Here is a 27,789-nt window from a genome sequence, read left to right as displayed (position 1 = left end):
CTTTTCTCCCTTTTCCCGTTCTTCATTTCAGCTTTTGGAAGCCAGAGCCTGGACACACACATCCTGTACACTGTCTTTCCCTTTCCTTCCTTCTTTCTCTTATTTTTTCTTTCTTTTTTTCTTGTCTTGATGTGTATGTGGGGTGTGTGGCATATGCACCTGTCAGAACATGCGCACACACATACAGAAGCAAGAAGGATGTTTGGTATCCTCTTCTGTTGCTCTTCTGCCTTACTTCCTGGTGGGATGGTCTCCTACTGAACCTGGAGCGCTCTGCTTGTTGGCTACACTGTTTAACCAAAGAGCCCAGTGTTCTTGTCCCCATGCCCTCAGCACTTTGGTCCCACATACACAGGGAGCGACTCAAGTCCTCATAGCTAAGCGTTCTTACCCACTGAACCACCTCCACAGCCTCTATCACCTCCTTTCTTGCTGGCTGGAACTGGGATATGGTAGCCTCGCTTGGATGACCAGCCTTAGAAGGGGTTCAGAACTGCTCTGAGAGGAGCCTAGGTCCCCGAGTGACTATGGGTCACTGTCCTGTAGAAATGGGCCATTCACACTGAGACTGGGATATGGAAGAAAAAGAAACTTCTCTAAGTCACTGTATGACTTCACTGTGTCCTGACACACATGATTCTGTTCAAGAATGCAGAAGGGATTGCAGTAGTATCTCTAAGAAGCTTTCTAGTCCTGGCATGCGACTCTAACCACCATTATGTGAAGATAAAGGGCTACAGACGGAGGATTTGAATGTTAGCTTTTGTTTATAGAGCATGTCACTGTTCCAGCTGTGATGCGATGGCTACTCTAGGTTGACCTGGCTCTCTGCAGCTGAGGACGGTGCCTGGAGCAGGATTCAGCCAAGAGCTGGGAGCGCGTGTAACAGGTACTTTCTCATCGTGGGGACCAAACACCAAACCAACTGGATGGAAGGAAAAGGTTTACTTTGGCTTGCAGTCCCCAGGGAAAGTCTTATCATGATGAAGAAAGCCTGACAAAGCAGAGGCTGGACGTCATATCTTGTCCCATCAGCTGGGAGGGAGGTTGCCACAAGAATGAGCCAACCAGTGAGCACCCAGTAGGGCTGAATTAATAAACCTCAAGATCCACCCCCAGCCATACACCTCCCCAGCTTGGCTCCACCTCCTAAGGTGCCACAAGCTGGGGGCTGAGTATGAGGGTTCACCACACACACACACACACACACACACACACACACACAATGCTATCCCTGAAGACACCATATGCAGCCAACACAGGACACCGAGAGTTCCGGCTGGAATCCGGCATGGAGCCAGTTCCCAGATGGCTAGCCCATTTGTGATGGGAAGTGCTACATGAGCTGCTTGGGGAAAGTGGCCAACAGCACTGTAAGGAGCAGGGGACACTGCTATTCAATGACATGCACAGCAGTGCAAAATGGCACACCCAGGGTTGGTGGATAACCATTGGCTTTCTGATGGGCTAAGAGATTCACTCAGTGGGAGGGAACCCATAGCTGGAACTGGGAGCCAGGTCAGAATCCTTTGGAGACCAAGGTCATGTTCCCAAGGACAAGCTCCTGCTAGTCTTTGGCCAAGAGAAGGGTTACATCCATCAGAATCTCTCTAAATTAACAGCACTTATCCCACTGAACCTACGCTGACATCATTCTCTGTTGGATAATCTGTTTTCCTTTTTCAGAGGGTAGCGAGAACCGAGGAGCTAAACCACCCCTTGCATCCCAGTCAAGGCCAAGGTGAAACCACGTGGGAAGTGGGGAGACATGCTGCTTCCATGGTGAGCCTGACAAGCAGCGGCAGGCAGATGCTGAGGACACTCAACACCTACCACAACAGACATCCCGGAGCCCCTGAGAGCTCAGCCCTGAAGTAGACTTAAAACACACCCTCCACAGCTCTGGGAACTTTGCGGAAGGGGGGCAGAAAGATTGTAAGAGCCACAGGTTGGAAGGGCACATCCAGAGGCATTGCCCCCCGCACCCACAATGGCTGACTGCTGCTCTCACAACTCATAAGCCACATCCCCATGGGGAACACCGGCAATCCCACCAAGGGGGGCCCGAGCAGAACTGGGACAGGGAGGAGGGAAATGATGGTACCAACACATGATGTGTCCATACAAAGTTTGTACTTAGTAAAAAAATGACGCTATGGGGGACACGTCATGTTCAACCTCACACAGCATGCGTCCACCTGGGCAGTGGTCTATAACATCCCTAAAGGCAGGAGCTGGAAGGCAAGTATCTGACTTCTACTAAGAGCTCACTGGCTGGAACTTAGTCACAGGGCCAATGGTACCTGAAAAACAGGCTGGGGAATAAAGGCTTTATTTGGAAGAGCTGTGTGCCTAATTAAAGTTTTTATTGCAAAGGAATAACAAGAGTATTAATATTAAAAAAGGCAGTAGCCAGGCATGGTGGCACACACCTTTAATCCCAGCACTCAGGAGGCAGAAGGAGGAGGATTGCCGTGAGTTCCAGGCCACCCTGAGACTCGATAGTGAGTTTCAGGTCAGCCTGGGCTACAGTGAGACCCCATCTCTAAACCACCCCCACTCCACCAAAAAGAAGTAGTTTTTGTGACATCTTTCAAGAGTGATATAGCTTCAAAACTTATTTACACAAAAATAATGTTTTAGGGATGGGGAGATAGCTCAAGCTGTTAAGAGTTCTTGCAACTTAGGGACTGGAGAGATGGCTTAGCAGTTGAGGCATTTGCCTGCAAAGCCAAAGGATTCAGGTTCGATTCCCCAGGACCCACGTGATTCAGATGCAAAAGGTGGCGGATGTGTCTGGAGTTCATTTGCAGTGGATAGAGGCCCTGATGCACCCATTCTCTTACTCTCTCTGCTTGCAAATAAGTAAATGCAAATATTTAAAAATTAAAAAGAAAATAAGAAAAAGAGTTCTTGACACTTAAACATGAGGGCCTCTTGAGCAGGGAACCTGCAAAGTTTGAATGTCATGAATGCATGCATGGGAGCTGTGCGTGGCCACACACATTTATCATGGAGAGGAGGCAGGAGACTAGAGACTTGCTGCGGTTTACTGACAGACAACAGCTCCCAGGTGCACTTGACCCCATCACAAGTAATACACAGATAAGCAGTAAGAGAAGGACACCCGTGTCCTCCTTTGGCCTCTGCATTCACACATCTGCACACATATGCTACACACACACACAAATAAAATGTTTTAGAGAGCTAGCTATAGTGGCGCATGCCTTTAATCCCAGCACTCAGGAGACAGAGGCAGGAGGATCTCCATGAGTTCGAGGCTGCCCTAAAACTACATAGTGAATTCCAGGTCAGCTTGGGCTACAGTGAGAGCCTACCGCAAAAAAAAAAAAAAAAAGACAAAAGAGCAACAACAAAAAAGTTTTAGAGATGGATAAACAGAACTTAAAGTGCAAATATTCAATAGCCAAAGAGAGGTTGGGGGGATGGTCAATGGCACAAAGCACTTGCTTGCAAAGGTTGCTGGCCCAGGGTTCAATTATCCAGCCACCCGTGTAAATCATATAACCAGGCATGGTGGCTCAAACCTTTAGTCCCAGCACTTGGGAGGCTGAGGTAGGAAGATAGCCATGAGTTTGAGGCCAGTCTGGGGCTACAGAGTGAGTTTCAGGTCAGCTTCTGGGCTAGAGTGAAATCCTGCCTATCTTTTTGTTTGTTTGTTTTGAGGTAGTGTCTCACTCTAGCTCAGGCTGACCTGGAACTCACTCATTTGTGCCAAGCTGGCGTTAAACTCACAGTTGATCCTCCCAACTCTACCTGCCACCATTGCCTAGCCCTTTTCTTTTTTTAACTTTTTTGTTTGTTTGTTTTTTGAGGTAGGGTCTCCATCTAGTCCAGGCTGACCTGGAATTCACTATGTAGTCTCAGGCTGTCCTCATACTCACAGAGATCCTCCTACCTCAGCCTCCTGAGTGCTGGGATTAAACGCGTGCGCCACCACACCTAGCTTTTGTAACTTTTTCGTTGCCAACTTCCATAAATATAAACACTATGACATGATCAGAATCGCTTCCCACCCCCCAAGTGCCGCTCCACCGAGTCCCTTCTTCTTTCCAACCAGTCTCGCTTCCATTTTGATGCCGTCATTTTTTTCTCTTATTTAATTCTTTTTGTTTTTATTTTTATTTATTTATTTGGGAGTGACAGACAAAGAGAGAGAGAGAATGTGCGCGCCAGGGCTTCCAGCCCCTGCAAACAAACTCCAGACACATGAGCCCCCTTGTGCATCTGGCTAACGTGGGTCCTGGGGAACCGAGACTCGAACCGGGGTCCTTAGGCTTCACAGGCAAGCGCTTAACCTCTAAGCCATCTTGCCAGCCCTTTTTTTTCCTCTTATTATGCGGGTCTTATGTAGGTGGCTTCAGCCTCTGGGAGGTCGTGAATATCAAGGCCACTTTGTGTCTGGAAGACAGCATTGTAAGCACTCTTCCTTTTCCTTTAGCTCTACCCTCTTTCCAACACCTCTTCTGCAATGATCCCTGAGCCTTGGTGGGTAGGATGTCTCACTTAATGACCCACCCCACTGCCACTTCTCAGCACTGAGGAGCTCTGAGTCTCCCCAGTGGTCATCACTATCTGAAAAGAGATGCTCCTCTAACTAAAAGTGAGAGTAGCATTAATACATGGGCATAAACATAAGTATTTAAAGGATAGTTTGGTAGGTATATTATATCCATTTAGCCAGACATCAATAGTAGCTTTTAGGATTTATGGCCTCCCAAGCCATAGAGTTTTCAGTACCAGACAGGAGTTCTCTCCTATGGAGAGGGTCTCAAGTCCAATCACAGAGAGCTTTTGCTTTCTACTATAACAGACATACCTCTATAACAGACACTTCAGCCGTTGGTACATTTAGCCTGTCTGGTCAGCCATAAAGCTTGCAGGGTCCACTGCTGATTAAGACTGTCGATGATTAAAAAAAAAAAAAAAAAAAAAAAACGGGCTGGAGAGATGGCTTAGCAGTTAAGTGCTTGCCTGTGAAGCCTAAGGACCCCGGTTCGAGGCTCGGTTCCCCAGGTCCCACGTTAGCCAGATGCACAAGGGGGTGCACGCGTCTGGAGTTCGTTTGCAGAGGCTGGAAGCCCTGGCGCACCCATTCTCTCTCTCTCCCTCTATCTGTCTTTCTCTCTGTGTGTCTGTCTCTCTCAAATAAATAAATAATTTAGAAAAAAAAAAAAAGAAGCTTTCAAATAAGTAAAAAAAAAAAAAAAAAGAAGCTTTCAAATAAGTAAAAAAAATATTTAAAAAAAGAAGCTTTCAAATAAGTAAAAAAATAAAAATAAAAAAGACTGTCGATGACTTTTCTCCCTCAACAAGCTGACAGCTTCCAGCTTGATTGCTCAGTGACCTGAAGCCTTAAGTATCTGGGAGACCCTACCTACCTTGAATGAAGCTAAACAAAATAAAGAGAATAGCCGACAAGGCTATTTATTTATTTATTTTATTATTTATTTATTTTTATTATTATTTTTATTATTTATTTATTTATTTGTTTGTTTTGTTTTGTTTTTCGAGGTGGGGTCTCACTCTAGCCCAGGCTTACCTGGAATTCACTATGGAGTCTCAGGGTGGCCTTGAACTCATGGCGATCCTCCTACCTCTGCATCCGGAGTGCTGGGATTAAAGGCATGTGCGTCACCACGCTCAGCTCTTAAAATATATTTTTTTTAATTAGCAAAAAGAGAAAGGTAAGGAGAAGAGAAGCAGATAGAACAGGCGCACCAGGGCCTCAAGCTGCTACAAACAAACTCCAGACTCATGCACCACTTTGTGCATCTGGCTTTACTTGGGTGCTGGGGAATAAGCCATGGTTGTTACGCTTTACAGGAAAGCGCCTTAACCACTGAGCCATCTCTCTAGTCCCTAAGAGGCTATTTTTTTTTTTTTAACAATACAAAAACGCCTTTTAATGTTGCTTGCTCAGATACTAAAATACTCCAAAGGCCTGTGAAATCAGAACAAGATGCTCCCAGCGCAGGATCAGACAAACCAGCGAAACAGAATGGAGTCCAGAAATAGCCTCCAGGCAGGGCTGTTGTCCACTCTGTCTGTACAATACCCCGGTACCAGAGGTTGACAGGCAGTGGCTGTTCTGACTGCTCTGGGATTTTGCAATTATTTTTCTTTCTTTCCTTTTTTTTTTTTTTTTTTCCCCTCTCTCTCTCGTTTTATTTTGTTGAGACAGTGTGTCACATATCCCAGACTTGCCTGGAACTTGCTACGTGGTCAAAGACAGCCAAGAACACTTGAACTTCAGATCCTCTAAGCTTCTACCTGCCAAGTACTGGGTTTACAGACCTGCCCTGCCATGGCTGCTTTTATGAGGTGCTGGGGATTGAATTCAGAGCTTGGCTCTGCGGGAAGCATCTCATAAACTGACCCACATCACCAGCCCCGCCAGGCTGTTTTTATTACCTGCTTTCGCTTTGGTGTGTGTGTGTGGTGTGTGTGCAGATGTGTGTGCCCAGTACACATGTGTCAGGGACTAAAGAAAGGTGATGCATGTCCTTCGTCCTTCTCTGTCACTTGCCCACCTTGTCTCCCCGAGAGAGAGTCTCTCAGGAATGAGTCCCTCAGGCATGTGTGAGCATGCCAGATTTTTACATGGGTGCTGGGAATTGAACTCAGGACCTCATGCTAGTACTGTAAGTGCTCTTACCCACTGAGCCATCTCTCCAGTCATGGGACCTCAGAGTTTGAAGATACCTGATCCTAGGATATGTGGTAACAGTCTATGCAAAGTGTTGAACTTTAACTCAGCACTTAAACATGACTTATTCTTCATATATCACTAAGAAGCTCACCCTATATGGGGTTTAAAAAGTAAGACAGGGCTGGGGAGATGGCTTAGTGGTTAAGGCAATTGCCTGCGAAACCAAAGAACGGAGGTTCAATTTCCCAGGACCCACATAAGCCAGATGCACAATGTGGCACATGTGTCTGGAGCTCTTTTTCAGTGGCTGGAGGCCTTGGCGTACCCATTCTCTCTCTCTCAAATAAATTAAAAAATATATTTCTTTAAAAAAATGTAAGGACTGGAGAGATGGCTTAGCGGTTAAGCGCTTGCCTGTGAAGCCTAAGGACCCCGGTTCGAGGCTCCATTCCCCAGGACCCACGTCAGCCAGATGCACAAGGGGGCGCACACGTCTGGAATTCATTTGCAGTTGCTGGAGGCCCTGGCATGCCCATTCTCTCTCTCTCTCTCTCTCTCTCTCTCTCTCTCTCTCTCTCTGTTGCTCTCAAATAAATAAAGAAAATTTTTTTAAAAAGTAAAACAATCCTCTTCTACTAGATGAGATAGCTAATCTTCATTGTCAAGTTGAATGAATTTCGATTCACCTGGAGGTGTGTCGGTGAGGAAGGAGGACCCACCCTCGGTTGGGATGAGCGCCCAGAGCAAATGAAAAGGACAGCTGGAGCAGGAAAGCCTGCGGAGGCCTGGCTCGCCCCTTTCTTTGCCTCCTAGTCACCCCCCCGCCCATCCCCCCTGGCAGGTGGATTGCCCCTCACATGCCAGGAGCCAAAATAAATCTCCTCCCTTCAGTTGCTCCTTGTCAGGTATTTGATCACAACAATGAGAAAAGTAAACAAATCGGATTTGAGATACAAGCGTAAAAGATAAATGAATGTAAATTTAGCCCTACAAAAATTTTTGGATAGAAAAATAAGTTCAAGAAGTCTCCTGTGTGGGACTGGGGTCATAGTTCAGTTGGTAGAGTGCTTGGGTAGCTTGCCCTAGCCCTGGGTTTGCTCCACAGCACGTGATGAACGGGTGTGGTGGTGAAAGGCTACATAATTCCAGCACTTGGGAGATGAGGACAGAAGAGCAGAAGGTCAAAGTTACCCTTAGCTGCATATACTCTCCATGTAAAATTGGCCTGAGATCCATGAGGCCCTGTCTCAAGAGGAGAGAGGGAGGGAGCGAGTGAGCGAGACAGAAAGAGAGTGTGTTGTATTGTGAACACGGACCATAGAGACAATGCACTGTATCCCCGAAAACCACTGAGAGTAAATTCCACGTGTGCTTACCACAAAAGTAAGTCCATGAGGAAATGCTTATGTTAGCTCAACTGACCCATTCTACAATGCATACGTATGTCAAAACATCATGTTATACAAGAAAAACGTATACAATTTTAATTTTGCCAATTAACCAAAAAAAAAAAAAAAAAAAAAAAGCTGGGTATGATGGCTTTACACCTTTAATCCCAGCACTCGGGAGGCAGAGGTAGGAGAATCGCTGAGAGTTCGAGGCCACCCTGAGACTTCATAGTGAATTTCAGGCCAGCTTGGTCTAGAACAAAACCCTACCTCGAAAAAATTTAAATTAAAAAAGTAAAAAGGATTTTAGCCCTAGATGGAGGCACTGTTAAGCAGGAAATCCAGAGCTATGATAATAACGACTCAACTATAAAATGTATCACAGTGTGGAAAAAATATCACCAGCAAGTTCAACAGATAAGTGGCAGATTAGGAAAAATAACCAGCACATGTGAAAAACAGTGAGTTACGAGTTTTACTGTAAAACCAGGCAAGAAAAAGGGAATCTGAATGAAAATGGGAAGAAGGTTGTTGCATAGGAGCTGTAGAATGTAGTACAGTAGAATAAGGTTAACATGTGTGAGGTCCTGGGTTTGATCCCCAACATTCTTCCCACCCTGCAGAAAGGATGATAATGTAAATAAATAATTCATATAAGAACCAATCCAAGATGGCCACAAAACAGAAAATATGCTCAAAATGACTAAACTCATGAGGTGTCAAGGGATTCAAATTAAAGAACCAAACAAGATATCTCTTCACAGATATCTGATTGACAAAGATTTAAAAAGGGGTACAAGGGGCTGGGGAGATGGCTTAGCAGTTAAGGCTCTTGCCTGCAAAGCCAAAGGACCCAGGTTCGATTCCCCAGGACCCATGTAAGCTAGATACACAAGGTGCTGAAGGCCCTGACATGTCCATTCTCTCTCTGGGTCTTTTTCTCTCTCTCTTAAATAAATAAAGTAAATTATGCCTTATCCTGTGGACCAATGGAAAAGTTATACAATCATTAAAAACCTGCCTGGGGTGGTGGCACATGCCTTTAATCCCAGCCCTCGGGAGAGGTAGGAGGATCACTATGGGTTTGAGACCAGCCTGAGACTACATAGTGAACTCAAAGTCAGCCTGGGCCAGAGCCAGACCCTACCTCAGAAAAGAGGGAAGAGGGCTGGAGAGATGGTTTAGTGGTTAAGGTCAGCCTGAGCTCGAGTGAGACCCTACCTCAAAAACACACACAAGGCGGCTGGGGAAATGGCTTAGCGGTTATGGCATTTGCCTGTGAAGCCTAAGGACCTGAGTTCGAATCCCCAGGACCCACGTAAGCCAGATGCACAGGGGGCACATGTGTCTGGAGTTCATATGCAGTGGCTAGAGGCCCTGGCGTGCCCTTTCTCTCTGTCTCTTTCTGTCTCATAAATAAATAAATAATTTTAAAAAAAAAACACAAAAAAATGTATTTGGGGGCTGGAGAGATGGCTTAGCGGTTAAGCGCTTGCCTGTGAAGCCTAAGGACCCTGGTTCAAGGCTCAATTTCCCAGGACCCACGTTAGCCAGATGCACAAGGAGGAGTATGCGTCTGGAGTTCATTTGCAGTGGCTGAAAGCCCTGGCGTACCCATTCTCATTCTTTCTATCTCCCTCCCTCTCTCTCTCTCTCTCTCTCTCTCTCTGTCTCTCCCTCTCTCTGTGTCTCTAATAAATAAATAAAAGCAAATAACTCTTTAAAAAAATTATTTGCAAGAGAGCAAAAAATAGAGAGACTATGAATGAGAATCAGTCTGCCAGGGTTTCCAGATGCATGTGTCACTTTGTACATCTGGCTTTACATGGCTGCTGGGGAATTGAACCCAGGTTGGCAGACTTCCTAAGCAAGCTCCTTTAACCCCTGAGGCATATCCCCAGGCCCCTTTCTTCTTCTTGTTTTTTTTTTTTTTTTTTTTTTTTTTTGAGGTAGGTTTTCACTCTAGCCCAGGCTGTCCTGGAATTCACTATGTCCTCTCAGGGTGGCCTCGAATTCTCAGAGATCCTCCTACCTCTGCCTCCGGAGTGCTGGGATTAAAGGCGTGCGCCATGCCAGGCCCAGTTGATTAAGCTCCATGGCGATCCTCTTCCTCCAAGAAATTTACTACAGCTCAGTTCCTCTCTGAGGCCTCTCTGTAGAATGCTCAGTGATTTTTCTCGTGAGTCCACTCAGGCCACTTCTTTCCACCACAGAGCTGTTTATCAACGCAACGCTGTCATAACCCTGGAAGGATCTCTCCCCTGACACTGAAGAGGTGTTTCCAGGAAAGGACGGGCATGTGAAGGCTGGATCAAAATAGACCGTGACTGATTGCACACAGATAGGACCCTGTTCCAGCAGCCCAGCTAAGTGGACCCACCCCATGTCTGTTCCAGACTCCCCTGGGCTTTGCATTCCAGCCCTCTCACCTCTGTCCACCCACACAGTCTTCTCTTCCCGACTCTCAGACACCTTCCTGCTCCTTCTGGGTATTAGATTTCAAGCAGCCCCCTCCCTGTTTTTAAACTAGTTTTTATACTTCAGGCAACAGGGTTTTTGAAAAGCAAGAAATTGAAACTCTTCAGCCCTTGGGGGGGGGGGCGCCCTCCCCCTGCCGGGCCCCCTGAGGGACAACTGGTTAGTATGGACCTGTGAAATCTGGTGGGGGATCTGACCAAGCAGCTCGCTGTCCTCTGGCTGGAAGCCTCACCTTATCCTGGCTTGTGGGCTGGGCATTCACTTGCTCCCTGTGCTAAGCCAATTCTGCCTTCTAAAGGCAAGAAAAGTCATGCTGATTCAAAACTGGTATCTGCAGTGCCTCTCTGACAGGGAAATTGTGAAACACTAGCCATGTTTTGATAGCATTTTCCATGGGCTTCGGCGAGAGCTGGGGAGATCGTTGTTGCTCTCTTCATCTCGCTGCTGGGACTATTGTGTCTTATTTTACTTCGGGGAGACAACAGGTTAAGTGGACAGCGGAGCTTCGGTTCTGCATCAGGGTTGGGATTTGCACAGGACTTATCTCGAGGAAGAGTTGCCCCATCTATCTTAGTAAAAACAGTATTCAGCAGCTCTCCTATCAGATCTGGGCACATTATCAAATCGAAGATTTATTATTATTTATTTTTTTAATGGCTTGGAAAATTCCAGTGGCACTCTGCAGTTTCCTTATTGACAAGGGCTATCAGGCTTTCCAAGAGGGTCTTATCTACAAGTGGCAGCAGTTACTACCCGAGCTGCCGGGCAGGTTCAGTGGGATTACACAGCTGCCTGAGAGGTGGAGGCCAGGCGGGGTGAGCTCCCTGCTTTCTCCTTGCAAAGCCTGCAGGCTTTGACCTGTAAATAGGTGCCTAAACAGGGTCTAATCTGTCACACAAATATGCCTTAGCAGAAGTGGTAATGCCCCTTGTTACGTGGCTTAGCAACGCTTCCAAGACATATATTTAGAGAGCTACTTGTATAAATTGCTATACTTGAAGCTATGCCTGGTATTTCTATAAAACCCTTTCAAGACATGATATAATGACTCAATCTTTATTTATAGCACCCAATGGGAACCAGGCCTTTCCTATAGCTGTAGCTCTTAGGAGATGCCCTACAATAACAAACTAGCAAGAGCTCTTGACAGTTTCCTATGATCTCTGGTCTCAGCTCAGGCATGAATGATTAAATGATTGTGCTTTACTCATTTGAGACAATACTCACACTCTTGGCCTTTAGTTCTTACTTAAAAAAAAATTTATTTATTTATTTATTTATTTGCAAGTAGAAAGAGATAGAGAGCAGAGAGAGACAGAGAGAACGGGTGCACCAGGGCCTCTAGCCACTGCAAACAAACTACAGATGTACACACCACTTTGTGCATCTGGCTTTACATGGGTACTGGGGAATCAAACTTAGGTCATTAGGGTCTGAGGACAAATGCCTCAACCACTTAGCCATCTCTCTAGCCCTAGTTCTTAGCTTCTGAGTTTTTTCTAACTTTTCTTAATTTTTTTCTTGATATCTCAGAGAATTGTTTTCAATTTGTGGAGAAAAAACAAACAAACAAACTCCCTAACCCTAGAGTAATCTTTGACATTCACCATGAAATTCCTAGCCAAGCTTCACTCTATTTTATTCCTAAGATTTAGACAATTGAGTAAAAGGAAAAAAATGAAAGTGCTACTTAAATATAAATTATTACTATGAAGGTCATTTGGCAGGTTGCTTGGAATAAAAACTTGTTAGAAGATAGATTAAGAATTCTAGCCACCAAATAATGTAAATATTTTAAGTATCTCTGGACATTGTCCTTTCTAATAACAAAAGTCCTTGTCAGAGTAGCATTCTGTGTTTGAAGTGGAGGGGAGGGGAAGGAACAAGGCTTTTACCCTGAATGATAACAACTCTTAAAATAAGAACTATTAAAATGTTGCCTTCATTAATGACATTTCGGTAACTGACCTATTAAGGTTCATATTAGATAATCCAAACAAGTTATATGTGCCAGTTATTCAAAATATATTTATCATTTAATATATATGACAAGGTACACGTTGTAAGAGATATGCTTCGACAGAACTTGATCCCTTATGGTGAATGATAACCAAGCATCTCTCTTTTTTTATTTGATTGGGCAGTTTCTATAGGCCAGGGTGGCTTATAACTCCATCTGTTTCTTTAGAGTTTGTGTCACAGGCATAAGCCATCACATTTTGCTTCATATGCCATTCTTTTTTTAGAGAGGTCAGGATCTCATGCAGCCCAGGCCAGTCTTGAACTTGGTATGTAGCTGAGGCTGACCTTGAACTGATTCTCCTGACTCCACCTTCATAGTGCTGGGGTTCTAGGCATGTGCCACGTCATCCTGCTAATGGGCTACCTTTTATTTTTTTATTTTTTTGGAGACAAGATTTAGTGGCATGTGTTGAGGTTGAAAGAACTTTATAAGCATTTGTTTGCATCATGAGCTCTGGGATAGAGGGTGCTGGTAGATGGGTCGATGCTGCCCAATTTTCAGATTATAAAACACTACCATGGGCTGGAGAGAGGGCTTAGAGGTTAGGGTGCTTGCCTGAGAAGACTAAGAACACTTTGAATCTCCAGTTACCACGTATAGCCAGACACAAAAGTGACGCAAGCATGCAGTGTCGCACATGCGCACAGAGACACACGTGTCTGGAGTTTGTCCACAGTGGCTAAAAGACTGTGGAGTGCCCATTCTCTCTCTCTCTCTGTCTCTTTCTTCCTCTCTCTGTCTTTCTATAAAAAATAAAATAAAATAAAAAATATTTAAACAAAAAAATACTACCACACTTAATATTGAACAAGTTTTAGGGTTAGCAATCCATTGTAAAATCTGAAGCAATTGATGCTCTACTTCTTTATGTGAGAGCAAATAACTATGAGGTTTATATATGGTATTATATTGTTAACACCATAGATTTTGTGTTTTCAGAAATCTTATATTTTCTTACATTCATAGTCTGATTTATGTTTCTATTTTCTAATTTTATCTTTATTTGAGAAAGACAGATAAAGACGGAGTGAGTGAGAGAGAGGAAGAGAATGGGTATGCCAGAGCCTCCAGCCACTGCAAACGAACTCCAGATGTACGTGCACCTTGTGCATCTGGTCTACGTGGGTACCGGGGAATCAAACCGAGGTCCTTCTTGGCATCACAGGCAAGCGCCTTAACCGCTAAGCCATCTCTCCAGCCCCTGTGCTTCTGTTTTAAGAGCATTTTGTCTCACTCTTTTTGTATTCATTTGTTTATCCACTCAGTCTTCAGCTATAGATACTTGTCAAGCCTGAGGATAAAAGAACAATACTTGAACCGAGACTTGAAAACTACATTAGGTTTTGCCTGGGTTTGGCCTCTGTCTTCTATAAGCTTGCATCTCAGTGGGGAGACAGACAGTAAACAAAATAGATCAATAAAGAAGATCATAGTGCTTGTTTTTTTTCTTTTTCTTTTGGTTTTTCGAGGCAGGGTTTCACTTTAGCCCAGGCTGACCTGGAATTCACTATGTAGTCTCAGGGTGGCCTTGAACTCACAGCGATCCTCCTACCTCTGCCTCCCAAGTGCTGGGATTAAAGGTGTTGTGTGCCACCATGCCCGGCTAAAACACAGTTTTTGATGTGCTTTGAGGAGACACTTTGACATTAGTGCTTCGCCTGAAGGATGGCAGGAGGCAGTACTGCAGTCTCTGAAGGGAGTTCTTGCAAAGACCTGGAGCAGGAAGCGCCTTGGCAGATTCAAGAAACAGAAGGGGAAGCTGGGAGATGGCTCAGCAGGCTAGAGCATTTGACACACAACCATGAGGGCCTGAGAGGGTCTGAGAGAATCCAAGTTCTAGCCCAGGACCCACATACGAAGCTGGGAGTGGGCAGGCAGATAATTTAGTGGTTAAAGGTGCCTGTTTGCATAGCTTACTGGCCTGGGTTCGATTCCCTAGTACCCACATAAAGCCGGATGCACACAGTGTCTGGAATTTGTTTGCAGTGGCAACAGATCCAGGTATGCTTATATTGTGTCTCTCTCTCAAATAAAGATGTATATGTATCTCTCTCTCTCTCTCTCTCTCTCTCTCTCTCTCTCTCTCTCTCTCTCTCCACACACACACATACACACATAAAGTTGAGAGTATCCATGCAACCTAGATGCCAGCCTGTGTGTGAGCACTGGATGGGGCGACAGGAAAATCACTGGGGCTCGCTGTTCAGCCAGGTTAGTGGAAAAATGGAAGTTTCAGGTTCTGTGAGAGATTCCCTCTCAAGAAAACAACAAAGAATAGCAGAGGACCCCCAGTGGTTTCCTTTGGCCTCTCTGCACATCTGTACACACACGCTCGCACGCGCGCGCGCACACACACACACACACACACACACTACACACACATACCAAGACACAACCAGAAAGGCCGGCAGAATGGTTGGAAGGTGAGGGAAGAGGGGTGAGGCGAGTGCTGTGGTTTGTATGTTTGTGAGGTACCACCTCCCCAGCCAATTTTTTGGTATTAGGAGATGGAAACTTATGAATGGAATTGTTTTCTTTAAAAAAAAACTTTTTATTGACAACTTCCAAACATACAGAGATAATATACCATGATCATAGTTCCCTCCCACGACTCTCCCTTGTCCTCTTCCTGACCAGCCCCTCCACTGAATCCCTTTTTCTTTACAAGTAGTCTCTTCTATTTTATGTCATTATTATCATTCTTTAAAAACTTTTTGGTTTATTTTTATTTATTTGAGTGTTACAGAGAAAGAGGCAGAGAGAGAGAGAGAGAATGGGTGCGCCAGGGCTTCTAGCCACTGTAGAGGAATTCCAGATGCATGCGCCCCCTTGTGCATCTGGCTAACATGGGTCCTGGGGAATCGAGCCTCGAACCGGGGTCCTTAGGCTTCACAGGCAAGTGCTTAACTGCTAAGCCATCTCTCCAGCCCTCATTGTTATCATTTGATCAGAGTTTCTAGAAGCCCTTGCTCTGTCTATCATGTGCAGACACTGAAGGAAAGCATAGCATATTAGCCAGAAAGCAGGCCCTCCCCAGACACCAAATTTACCACCTTGATGTTGGATTTCCTGGCCTCTATAAGGGTGGAAAACAACTGCAGCTTATAAGCCACCAGCTCGTGATATTTTGCTGGTAAAGCAGTGAGAGTGGAAAAGCAGTAGAAGCCAAATCACATGGGCCTTGTAGGCTGTTTCAGAGTTTGGAATGTATTCTATAAACTGTACGAGGTGATGTCACATCCCAAGATGCAGAGACCCAAGTGTGGTAAAATTGTTAAAATTCAGGGAAGAGCATCACGTTTAGAATCTTGAATGGAAATGGATAACTAAAGCAGTCTTTTGTGCCCAACCTCTATCATTAGTCAAAAATTAATTGAAATCCAAAACTTTGGAATTTTGCACTGGATGGTTTATGAAACCAAGCACATCTTTTTGAAATGGATTTAGCATACTCAAGGGAGCAGTTTTGATCCACTGCCTGTCTTTGAAAGGACATAGAACAGTATCACTCCTTTCTTTTTCTCTAACCACAGGTAATTGGAAATCACAAGTGATTCTTTTTTTTTTTTTAAATTAAAAAAAGCTATTTTATTTATTTACAAGCAGAGAGAGAGAGAGAGAGAGAGAGAGAAAATGGGCACGCCAGGGCCTTCAGCCATTGCAAATGAACTCCAGATGCATGCGTCTCTTTGTGCATCTGGCCTTATGTGGGTACTGGGGAATTGAACCTAGGTCATTAGGCTTTGCAGACACGTGTCTTATCTGCTGAGCCATCTCTCCAGCCCACAAGTGATTCTTACTTTATTGGTTTGGGCTCAGAAATGACTGTCCCTCCAACGAGTGATAATTTGTTGTGAAAGTGATCATTTATGGTGAAAGTGCCCTTTCCAGGTATCCACATTATGGTTACGGGTTGCAATTATGTATTACCAGGATTTTAAGCAACTAGGGAGAAACGTTTCATTGAGCCAGATTTTGATGCCATGGCTCTTCCTGTTGGCTATCTCGCTGCTGACACTGATAAGCATCTGCTCCCTGTTTTCCCAAACGGAGACTACTGGTGAGCGTCTTTGGCTTTTTAGTCATAACACATCTTCCTAATTCCCTTTTGCCTTTCCTGGAGCTGACCTCACTCACACTTTCGGGTCCCAGAGCATACTACTCTGTGCTTCTCCAAGAACAGCTCGGAATGTTTACCCAGAGAATTCGTTGATAGTTTGACTCATTCGTTTGTTAACATTATACGATGGAATGGAATCCTTGCTTCTCTCCAGCCTTGACAGTTCTTGGCAGTAATTGCTACTTACTTCATTGATATTGCCATTAGGGAGTTGGGGAGAAAACCACTCACTCTTCTTCTTACCCCCAGTCTTGACTCAGATATGCCTCCTCACGGGAAGTTTGTTGAGCCGCTTGTCTCTCATTCTCCACCCCAACAGAAGACCCCAAGCTCTTGTGAAAGCAGACCTCTTCCTATGCTGAAGCACATTCTCTTATTTCTGCCTCCGGGCCATTGCTCATTCATCCCACCAGTGTAGAACTTCCCACTCACCTCTGTCCAGCCAACATTTTTATTTTATTTTATTTTTATTTATTTATGACAGACAGAGAGAGAATGGACGCACCACAGCCTCCAGCTACTGCAAACGCAGCCCAGATGCATGTGCCACCATGTGCATCTGGCTTACGTGGGACCTGGAGAATCGAACCTGGATCCTTAGGCTTCACAAGCAAGTGCCTTAACCGCTAAGCCATCTCTCCAGCCCCAGCATTTTTTGTTTAATTAAAAACATATTTTGTATGGATACATCCTGTGGTGGTACCATCTTTTGCCTCCTCCTGGCCCCCATTCCACAGGGGCCTCCCCAGTGGGGTACCCGCCAACATTCTGTGTCGGCCTCCTTCACTCTTTCCTCAGGAGTCTGACTTCCCCTTGGACCACAGAGGCACCTCTTCAGATTTCCCAAAGACGGCAGCTGGATGCCAAGATCTGACTAAAGGGTTAAACCTGTGGCTAGACTGGGGAGAAAAACAGCTGTTTAGGGAAGAAGTCGGCAAGCAAAAGAAAGCCTGCACTTAGAAAACAGTTGTAGGGGCTGGAGAGATGGCTCAGCGGTTCAGGCACTTGCCTGAAAAGCCTAACAACTGGGGTTCAATTTCCCCAGTACCCACGTAAAGCCAGCTGTGCACAGTGGCGCATGTAATCTAGGGTTTGTTTGCAGTGGCTAGAGGCCCTGGCACATAGCATCCATTCTCTCTCCTCTCTTTCTGTCTCCTGGCCAATAAATGAAATATTAATAAAAGAAAGAAAGAGAGCTGGAGAGATGGCTTAGCGGTTAAGCGCTTGCCTGTGAAGACTAAGAACCCCGGTTCGAGGCTCGATTCCCCGGGACCCACGTGAGCCACATGCACAAGGGTGTGCACGCATCTGGAGTTCATCTGCAGTGGCTGGAGGCCCTGCCGTGCCCATTCTCTCTCTTTCTTTCTATCTGCCTCTTTCTCTCTCTGTCTGTTGCTGTCAAATAAATAAATAAAAATGAAAAATTAAAAACCAAGAAAGAACAAGAAAACAGTTGTAGTTTTTGCCGTGACCTCTACATTCCGTGACCCCAGGTGAGTGAGTCACTTCATTTACAGATGAGGTCCTCATCTGATAGGAGAGGGCAGGACGTCCTGTTTCTCAGAGCTGCGGGCAAACGAGGCCACACTGCTTGGGACTCAGTGCTTGGGACGCAGTAGAATCTTCAAAGAGGCGAGTTCTGTTCTATCACGTTGGAGGGAAGGGACTGGCCCAGACTTCCTACTTGCACCCAGAAACTCAGGTGAGTTAGTGTGCAGCTGGGAACAAGGACCAACAAGTGGGGAAAGGGCGAGAATCCTTGCAAGTTACAAACCACAGAGGGAAGAGGGTCAGCACTTGCCCAAGGCCTCCGGGTAGCATCAGAAGTGGACAGTGACATTTAGGAAGTTGTGTGAGTCGCAGGGCAGCCTGGGCACCAGCTAAGAATTCAACACGCAAGGACAGGAGCAGTGACCACGCGTATGCATGGCCTGTGGCCTTCGTTTCCTTAGGCCAACGGAATGTGGGCCAAAGTAACATGCCAGCTTCACGCGGAGGCCTTAAGAGCATGCTGTAGGCAGCTTCTGCTCCTCTGCCGACATCGCCCGCCAGCATAGCTGCCCCAACCCATCTGCAGACCAAGGAACAGGTACCCGCTGTTGTGTGCCCTGAGACTCTGTGGCTTACTGCGCAGTTCTGTGGCAGCAGTCGCTGGCTGATGCTCCTTTCCCTTCAGGACAGGCCAGGGTAGTAGTTTCAAATCACAATTCAATGGAAACACACGTATGTACTTGCACTCCTTACTGGATGCACACCTTCCCATCTGGATTGAACTCTCTAAGCCAGCAAAGAACAGGAGTTTCAGGGAAGAAGCAAAAGTCCTGTGAGACAGTTGTTAAAACATCATAGTAAACTGGGCATGGCCGTGCATGCCTCCAATCCTAGCACCTGGGGAGGCTGAGGCAGAAGGATCATGGTGAGTTCAAGGTCAGCTTGGAGCCACAGAGGGAGTGAGTTCGAGGCCAGCCCGGGCTAGAGTGAGACCCTACCTCAAAAACAAAACAAACTAATAGTGAGAGGAAAACTCTTCCCCCAGAATGTGGAGATTTCTATATTTCAGTACTATCAAACCTCGGCTTCTTAAACTGTGTTTCACATAGCTGAATGTGGGAGTCATGAAATATTTGGCAACAGTAACAGGTTCCTGAGTGTGCAAAGACCAAAAGTGATTTCAAAATCAGATGTGTAATGAATTGGAGGTCTTTCTGGCAGCACTCACCCGTGTTGCGTCACTTGACTTCACTGCAACCTCACAACGTCCACATTGGACAACGCATGCGCCATCATGTCACACCACACCCACCGGCAGATGCTGCCTGGAACACCTGGCCTCAGATCCAAGACAACTGTATGCTATTAGCCAGTGTTTTTTCTGCATATATGAAGCTTTCTGCTCTTATAGAAAAGTAATGATCTCATTATGGAAAACAGCATTTTCCTACCATTATTCCTTAGCATGTATCACATCAGTATACGTTTGGATTGGATTGGATTTGAATAATTTATTTTAAAAATTTCTGTTTGAGCACTAAATGAGACATCTTTGTCATACCCTTCAAGGCTCAGGGACCATTGCAGAAGAGGCTGCAGAAACCAGAGAAATAACTGCTTACCTTGCTGTCTTCCACCTTTGACAGTTATGACCTCACAGTGGCTGCTGCTACTTACACAAGACCCGCATAATAGGAGGGAAAAAATTATGATGTCAGAATAGAAGAAAGAGGGTCAGGCATGGTGGTGCACACCTTTAATTCCAGCACGTGGGAGGCAGAGGCTTGCTGTGAGTTTGAGGTCACCTGGGACTACAACAGAGTGAGTTCCAGGTCATCCCAGTCTAGAGTGAGACCCTACCTCACCAAACTGCCCTGTAAGAATTTTCTTAATGCTCATACCCATATATTAATGCTACTCTCTCTTTTGGTTACAGAAGCTTCTCTTTTCAGATGGCCATGACCACTGGGATGACTCAAAAGGCACCGTAGTTCTGAGGAATGACAGAGGAGTGCTAAGCACTGAAACATCTATCACACCTTCCAAGGCTCAGGGTCCATTGCAGAAGAGGTGGCAGAAATAATGTATGAGCCAAAGGAAGGGTAGGACTGTTTACAATGCAATCTTCTAGATACAAATTGGCTTCAATATTTATGACCTCGCAGTGCCTAGTACTACCTACACAAGGGCCTCATAATAGGAGGAAAAGATGATGACATCAAAATAAAAGAGAGACTAATTGAGAAGGGGAAGGGATATGATAGAGAGTGGATTTGTGAAGGGGAAAGTGGGTGGAGTGAATTATCATGGTTTATTGTGTATAATTATGGAAGTTGTCAATAAAAAAGTTAAAAAAAGAAATAAAAAAAAGAAGAGAGACTAGTTGGAAAGAAGAAAGGATTCACTGGAAGGGGAGAGGGAGAAAAGAAAGGGTGATGGGAAGGTTTATGATCATGGTATATTGTTTATACTGATAGTTGTTCATAAAAAGCTTTTTAAATATTTTTTATATTTTATTTTTGTTTATTTGAGAAAGAGAGAGATAGGTAGATAGAGAATGAGCATGCCAGAGCCTCCAGCCACTGCAAACAAACCCCAGACATATGCACCAACTTCTGCATCTGGGTAACATGGGTCTTAGAGAATTGGGTCCTTTGGCTTTGCAGGCAAGCATCTTAACTGCTAAGCATCTCTCCAGCCTGATAAAAAGTTTTTAAAACTGCTTTTTGAGTTGACTTGAGTTTCACTAAAAATAAATATTCTAGTTAGTATTAGGACATGATTTCTATCAAGAACTGCCATTTTGTGCTACATATTTATGCAAATCAATGTTCTCATCATTGGCCATAATAAAACAAAAATATTGGTCAACTCTGAAAAACACTGATGGTGGAATCAAACGTTCAGCCAAGATTTAATTCTTCTATGTGCATGTGTACACGTGGCTGTGTGCGGATGCTGTGGGATAATCTCAGTAACATTCCTCAGGCACTATTCAACTTTTTTGAGACAAGGTCTCTCACTGGCCTTTGACTTGTCAAGGAGGCTAGAATGACTGGTCAGGGAGCCCCGGAGATCCAGTTGTCTGCACCTCCCCAGCACTGGGATAATAAGTAGGTGCCATCATGCCCAGTGGATTTATTTTTTTACATGGTTTGTATAGATCAAATTTAGGTCTTCATGCTTGTAAGACAAATACTTTACTAATGGGGCTATCTCCTCAGCACAAGATTTAATTCATTTTTTAAAAAAATATATTTATTTATTTAGCTGGGCATGTTGGCGCACACCTTTAATCCCAGCACTTGGGAGGCAGAGGTAGGAGGATCGCCGTGAGTTCGAGGCCACCCTGAGACCACATAGTAAATTCCAGGTCAGCCTGAGCTAGAGCGAGACCCTACCTCGAAAAATAAAAAAAAAAAAAAAAAAACCAAATATTTATTTGAGAGAGAAAGAGAGACAGAACTGGTGAGCCTCTAGCCACTGCAAACAAACTCCAGACACATGCACCACCTTGTGCATCTGGCTTCACATGGACACTGGGGAACTGAACCTGGGTCCTATGACTTTGCTGGCAAGCACCTTAACCACTAAGCTATCTCTCCAGCTCCAAGATTTAATTCTTCACGTAAAATAAATAAGGAAATTTACCTTGGTAGTATAAAATTTTGTTTTAGTCTTTAATAAATTATAAAAGCATATGAATCTGGGCTAGAGAGATGGCTTAGCAGTTAAAGTACTTGCTTGTGAAGCCCAAGGACCCAGGTTCAACTTCCTAGAACCACGTGAGGCAGATACATAAGGTCATGCATGTGCACAAGCCGGCACACATGTCTAGAGTTGGATTTTATTGGCTGGGAGCCCTGGCATACCAATTCTCTCTCTCTCTCATAAAAAAATTAAAAAGTATATTTTTCAAAGGATTGTTTTAAAATAAATTTATTTGTGATTTATTATCAGTAAATGCTTGAGTTGTATACCTATTTTATATACTTACATATCTACGATCATGGGAAAATTTGTAAGGCAAAAAGGGGTCATAAGTGGAAAAAGTTTAAGAAGCTCTGGTATAAACAACATCATTCATTATTTGTATAAAAATGTATACTGTGTCCTGAAAAAGAACATTAGCCTTTCACAAGGTCACAGTTGGCACCACAATTAGTCCCTTAGTAGGCCACTCCGCTGTTCTAGCAGGCAACTGCTTCTGAGGGTTGGGAAGAGGGTAGAGACGTGAACTCTGGGCACGTTTCCTGCGGCACGTCTCCTCTGCTGCAGAACATTTCTCTGTTCAGAGTCAAAGTTCTACCTGCTGTCCTGAAAGTCTATGGAAGATGCTACCTGCCCAAGTCACAGTGGTCAGACTCCATGCACTCTGGAAAATACCAGAGAAAAAAACCGAAGGGATGAAGGGATTTTGGCTCCGTCTGAGAGTGTTCAGCCCATGGTCACTTGGTACCATTACTTCTGGGCCTGTGGAAGGGTAGAGCGCGCAGGCGGAAGGGCATGGGGGAGCAGGGCTGCTCAGCGTGTGGTGGGCAGCAAGCCCGCAGACAGAAGGGGCCAGGCAGAACCTTCAAAGCACACTCCCCCTGCCTTACTTCCCACAATGAGACCTCCACTTCCTGCTTTTTGTTTCCTTCCAATAACACCATCAAATGATGAACCCATCAGTGAATTAATCTTCTGATAAAGCCTCAGCCTTCCTGATCCAATCACTTCTGGAATCCCCATCAACCGGCAACCAAGCCTTTAAAGATATTTGACCCTTCAAGGGTGGCGGGATATCTGCTGTGTTGGTCTAAGATCTTTGGCATACTAACTGGGCTCAGATCCATTTATGCATAGCTCAGTGGTAAGTGCAGGAGGCAATCGACCTTCTCAGTGTCTTCAGCCTCTCTAGCACTGTTTCAAGTCTCTTGCCATCAAGCAGAACTGTTAGTCACCCAGCTATCCTGCATACCTCCATTACCGTGCTTGCATTTGGGGCCAAGCTGCAGAAGGATGGTGTGATGGTTAATCTCTGGGCATGTCTGTGAGGGATTTTCTAGATTAGATTAGATTAGTTGAGGTAGGAGGAACCACCCTGTCCGTGGGTGGCACCATTCCATGAGCTGGATTCCTGGAGGAAAAGAAGAGAGCTAGCTGGACGTTCAGCTTTTGTTGCTCTCTACCTCCTCCCTGCTGGCATAATGATGTGAACCTGACTTCCTGCCTCTGGCATGCTTTCCCCATCGATATGGACTCTATCCTCTGGAACTATAGGCCAAATGAATCTCTTTTTAAAATTTATTTTTATTTATTTGACAGAGAGAAAGAGGCAGAGAGAGAGACAGACAGAGAGAATGGGCACGCCAGGGCCTTCAGCCACTGTAAACAAACTCTAGATGCATGCGCCACCTTGTGTATCTGGCTAACATGGGTCCTGGGGAATCAAACCTGGGTCTTTTGACTTTGCAGGCAAGTGCTTAACTGCTAATCCATCCCTCCAGCCCCCAAATAAACTCTTTCCTTCCCTAAGTTGCTTTTGGTTGGGTGATTTGTCTCAGTACGTGATAGAGATGGAAAGAGGGAGTGAGAAAGTTGCCCCCTCTTGGTACCATTGGTGGCATTCAGAAAGTTGCCCCTCTCGGTGTTGCCTCCCCTTAGGCTCCTGGGGTTGCCTCTATGTCACCATGACCACAGGATCCTTTGGAAGCTGGAGCACGAGAGGTAGAAAGAGGGAGAAGTCCAGGGAGGACGCCGGCACTTTCTCTGAACATCAATCAGGACTTTCCACCCGGTTCTAAGGAGACTGGAGAACTTGAGAGCTTTCCTTGTAGGGCCCTTGGTCCCATTTCCAGATTTGAGACTGCACTGCAGGCTGGGCAAGGGGTACTGAGGGGAAAATATAGAAAGGTCAGCTCACCACCAGTTTGGCAGTCCTTTGCACGCCCCTTCCCCCCAGACCAGCCGGGACTCATTTCAGAGCTCTCACAAAGGAGCTGCCTGCATCCCGCCGATGCTTCACAATTGAGAGACACCTGGGGCCAGGGCACCCCAAAACCCAGTTTCTCGGTTTGCTTCACACTTGTTTCATAGCATGCTTGTCATCACAACATTCTGGGGAAGTATCCAGACTTGTGGGTGTAGGTTCAGTTTTCGTTAATACGTTGTATCAGAGAGAGAATTCTCTTGTTTTCTCCCCGTCTGTAACATGTGGACTAAATATAGCCATGATTCATGTATTAACTACGCATCCATTTAATTTCCTGGGGTAAACAGAGCCATAAAACTTCTCCTACCTCCAGGCAGTCTTGATTTCGGCATTGAACTTTGTCAGGAGCTTTGTTCCTTTTTTATTTGAACAATCTCTGGGCATGTAATTATGAGGTTGCTGATGAGTATGTATAGTAAAAAACAAGTTTTCAGATTAGTGAACCTTTTCTGCATTTAAAGAAAAACACTTTCCTTCCCACAGAAGCTCCTGATAGAGATGACATTCCTACTGGGTCACTGAAATTGTAAAGTAAGTTTTGTCTTTAATCTCCTTTCTTCTTCTGACATGTTAGATAAAACATACTACTCAAAACATTGTATTCTAAAATAGCTGTTTTTATTACCAGAGTATTATTTTAATGTTACTAATGATGCTGTTGAAACATTGAAAATTAGCTTCCCAACAGCAATTACTCTTCATGGAGAACTTAATCCACCTTAGTAACTGTAGATGTGTGTATTTATGTATGTCAGGGGGGCATTTCATGAGCTGGGTATTTTTTTGGAGGAAGGAGTTGTTTATTTTTACTTTTCTGCATTTTCAAGTAATGTATGACTTCAGAGGAGGTATCACTTTTATCTGACAAAATAATACTTATAAAAATGGCTGAATTTATATTAGGGGTTTAGAAAAATTGTTGGATATTTTATTTTGAGGCAGGCTGTTACTGGGTAACCCAAGCTTAAGGCCCTTCCGTCTCAAGTGCTGAGGCAACAGTTGTACACCCCACAGCCAGCTTGGAAAACTGGGTCAGGAGCCTCCTTAGGTCTGTAAACCCATCACCCATTGGCTTCTCCATCTGGGTCTAGTGAGCTCATGTGCACAGGTTATGATCATCACTGTTCTACTTACTCACTCCCAAAGATTTATGGTGAGAATTAGATGAGGAGAGAAAATAAAAACCCTTTACTTATTTATAACATTCTGTGCCTGCATGGACCTCATACAAATACTGAAATTATAATAATGAAAAATTCAATAAGAAAAGGAAATATAATTATTGCTGTGGATATCATCCCTTTGGGGTCATAATTCTGATATATGAGTTAAAATTATAGCATTTAGTTTTTTAGTGTTCTTTTATTCTGGAATCAACCTTGATGTAATATTCCCTGAAGATCACAGGTCAAAGGTCTGGCAACCAGCACATACATGTATTTGTTTGACTTACCCAAGGTTAGCCTATGTAGCATTTTTAAGAATGAAAAATTCACTGGGCGTGGTGGCACACGCCTTTAATCCCAGCATTTGGGAGGCAGAGGGAGGAGGATCGCTGTGAGTTTGAGGCCACCCTGAGACTACATAGTGAATTCCAGGTCAGCCTGGGGTAGAGTGAAACCCTACCTTGAAAAACAAAACAACAAAACAAAGAAAGTAAAACTTGTGCTGGAGAAATGGCTTAGTGGTTAAGGCTCTTGCCTGTGAAGCCTAAGGACCCATGCTCAATTCTCCAGATCCCATGCAAGCCAGATGCACAAAGGTGAGGCAAGCATAAGGTCACACATACCCACTAGGTGGGGCAAGCGTCTGGAGTTTGATTACAGTGGCTGAGGCCCTGGTGCACCAATTCACTCTCTCTCTCTCTTTCTGTCGCTCTCAAATAATAAAGAAATAAAGAAATAAATAACAAATGTAAACCTCATGTACTTAGCCAAAGGGGAATTAAAGAAGAACATGGGACATGGATGAGTGATTGATGTTAGCAGTTGTCCATTCCTTGAGCTGAACAAGAAGTTGGTCCCTCTTTGCAGGCCGTCTGGCTGTGCACCTGGGCTGGTACACTTGCTGGCAGGACCTGCTGGATGAGAAAACATTGAGTTAGAGACCTTGTGGTTGACACGTAAGATCAACTTGTCTTTACATGAATTCAAATTTTGTTTTCAACATAATTGTTGGCTTTTTGAAAAATTTATTTGCACATGTGTATGGTATGCACCAGGGGTCTTTTGTCACTGCAAAGGAGTTCCAGACATGTGCCTTTTTTTTTTTTTTTTTTTTTTTGAGGTAGGGTCTCATTTTAGCTCAGGCTGACCTGGAATTCTCTATGCAGTCTCAGGGTGGCCTCAAACTCACAGAGATCCTCCTACCTCTGCCTCCCGAGTGCTGGGATTAAAGGTGTGCGCCACCATGCCTGGCTTACATGTGCTATTGTGTGTGTGCATGCTGGGAACTTAACTCAGGTCAGGAGGCTTTGCAAGCAAGTATCTTTAACTGCAGAGCCACCTCCCTAGCCCAATCAGTGATTTGCCGTAAGGACTCTGATTATCCTTGGATCATCTTTTGATCATCTTTGGCCATCAGTGTCTGTGACGACTCTGTAGAAACAACTTGTATTTACATTAAGCACTGTAGAATTGAAAGCTCTATGGAAACAAAACAAGATAAGACATGGATGTAGAAGTATTTCTGAAAGCAAATGCTTAATGAACCAATTCTCGTATTGTTTCAGCATTTCTAGTGACATTCTAGAAAGCTGTCATCAAGCTTCCTCTTCAAGGAGTCACTGCATATGGTGAGTTTGTCGATCCTAATGACAAAAGAGATGGGTGCTATTCTTCATCTGGAATTCACTACTAATGTGTGAACTCAAGAAACAGTTCAAATGGGTTCTGTGGAAGCAGGGTGTTTTTCTTTGTGCATGTAGTATGGTACTGGGGAGTGAAGGAATTTCATTAATTCCACGATAACCAGTCTTAAATCTGGTAAGAAGGCATTAAAAAAAAAATACTTTTAGCTGGGCATGGTGCCGCACGCCTTTAATCCCAGCACTTGGGAGGCAGAGGTAGGAGGATCACCATGAGTTGGAGGCTACCCTGAGACTACAGAGTGATTTCTAGGTCAGCCTGAGCTAGAGTGAGACCCTACCTCGAAAAAAAAAAAAATCCCTTTTATTTATTTTCAAGCAGAGAGAGAGAGAGAAGAGAAGAGACACTGACAGAGAATGGGCGCACCAGGACCTCTAGCTGCTGCAAATGAACTCTAGATGCATGTGCCACTTTGTGCATCTGGCTTTACAAGGATACTGGGGACTCAAACCCCAGTCACTAGGATTTGCAGGCAACCACCTTAACTGCTGAGCCATCTCTTTAGCCCAAGAAGGTATATTTTTGAGTAGGAATATGGCTTGAGTCTGGTGTTCATAGTTCATAGGTAGAAAAGAAGGATAGTAGGTCCTATGGATTCACAGAAGAGCACATGATGTCAACCTTCAAAGAAATGTCACCTAGATTTATTTGTTTGTTTGTTTTTGAGGTAGGGTCTGCCTCCCCAGTGCTGGGATTAAAGGCATGCACCACCACGCCCAGCTTCCATCTAGATTTCTTTAGAGATGACTGCCATACATGACACATAATTAGA

General features: G+C 44.7%; 1 long non-coding RNA gene across 2 annotated transcripts; it reads right to left on the bottom strand.

Moving 5' to 3' along the window:
• Positions 1 to 23,676: 23,676 nt before the first annotated feature.
• On the bottom strand, positions 23,677 to 26,221 carry LOC123455948. Of its 2 annotated transcripts, none has more exons than XR_006634242.1 (3): positions 26,071 to 26,221; positions 24,458 to 24,549; positions 23,677 to 24,050 (listed from the first exon to the last, which is right to left on the bottom strand). It is a non-coding gene; the product is annotated as an uncharacterized LOC123455948 (long non-coding RNA). The 2 variants fall into 2 exon arrangements; XR_006634243.1 differs by having other exon boundaries at positions 26,080 to 26,221.
• Between the last annotated feature and the right edge of the window lie 1,568 nt (positions 26,222 to 27,789).

Source organism: Jaculus jaculus, chromosome 19 (genome assembly GCF_020740685.1).
Source record: "Jaculus jaculus isolate mJacJac1 chromosome 19, mJacJac1.mat.Y.cur, whole genome shotgun sequence".
Taxonomy (NCBI): domain Eukaryota; kingdom Metazoa; phylum Chordata; class Mammalia; order Rodentia; family Dipodidae; genus Jaculus; species Jaculus jaculus.
This window is presented reverse-complemented; position numbering and strand designations above follow the sequence as displayed.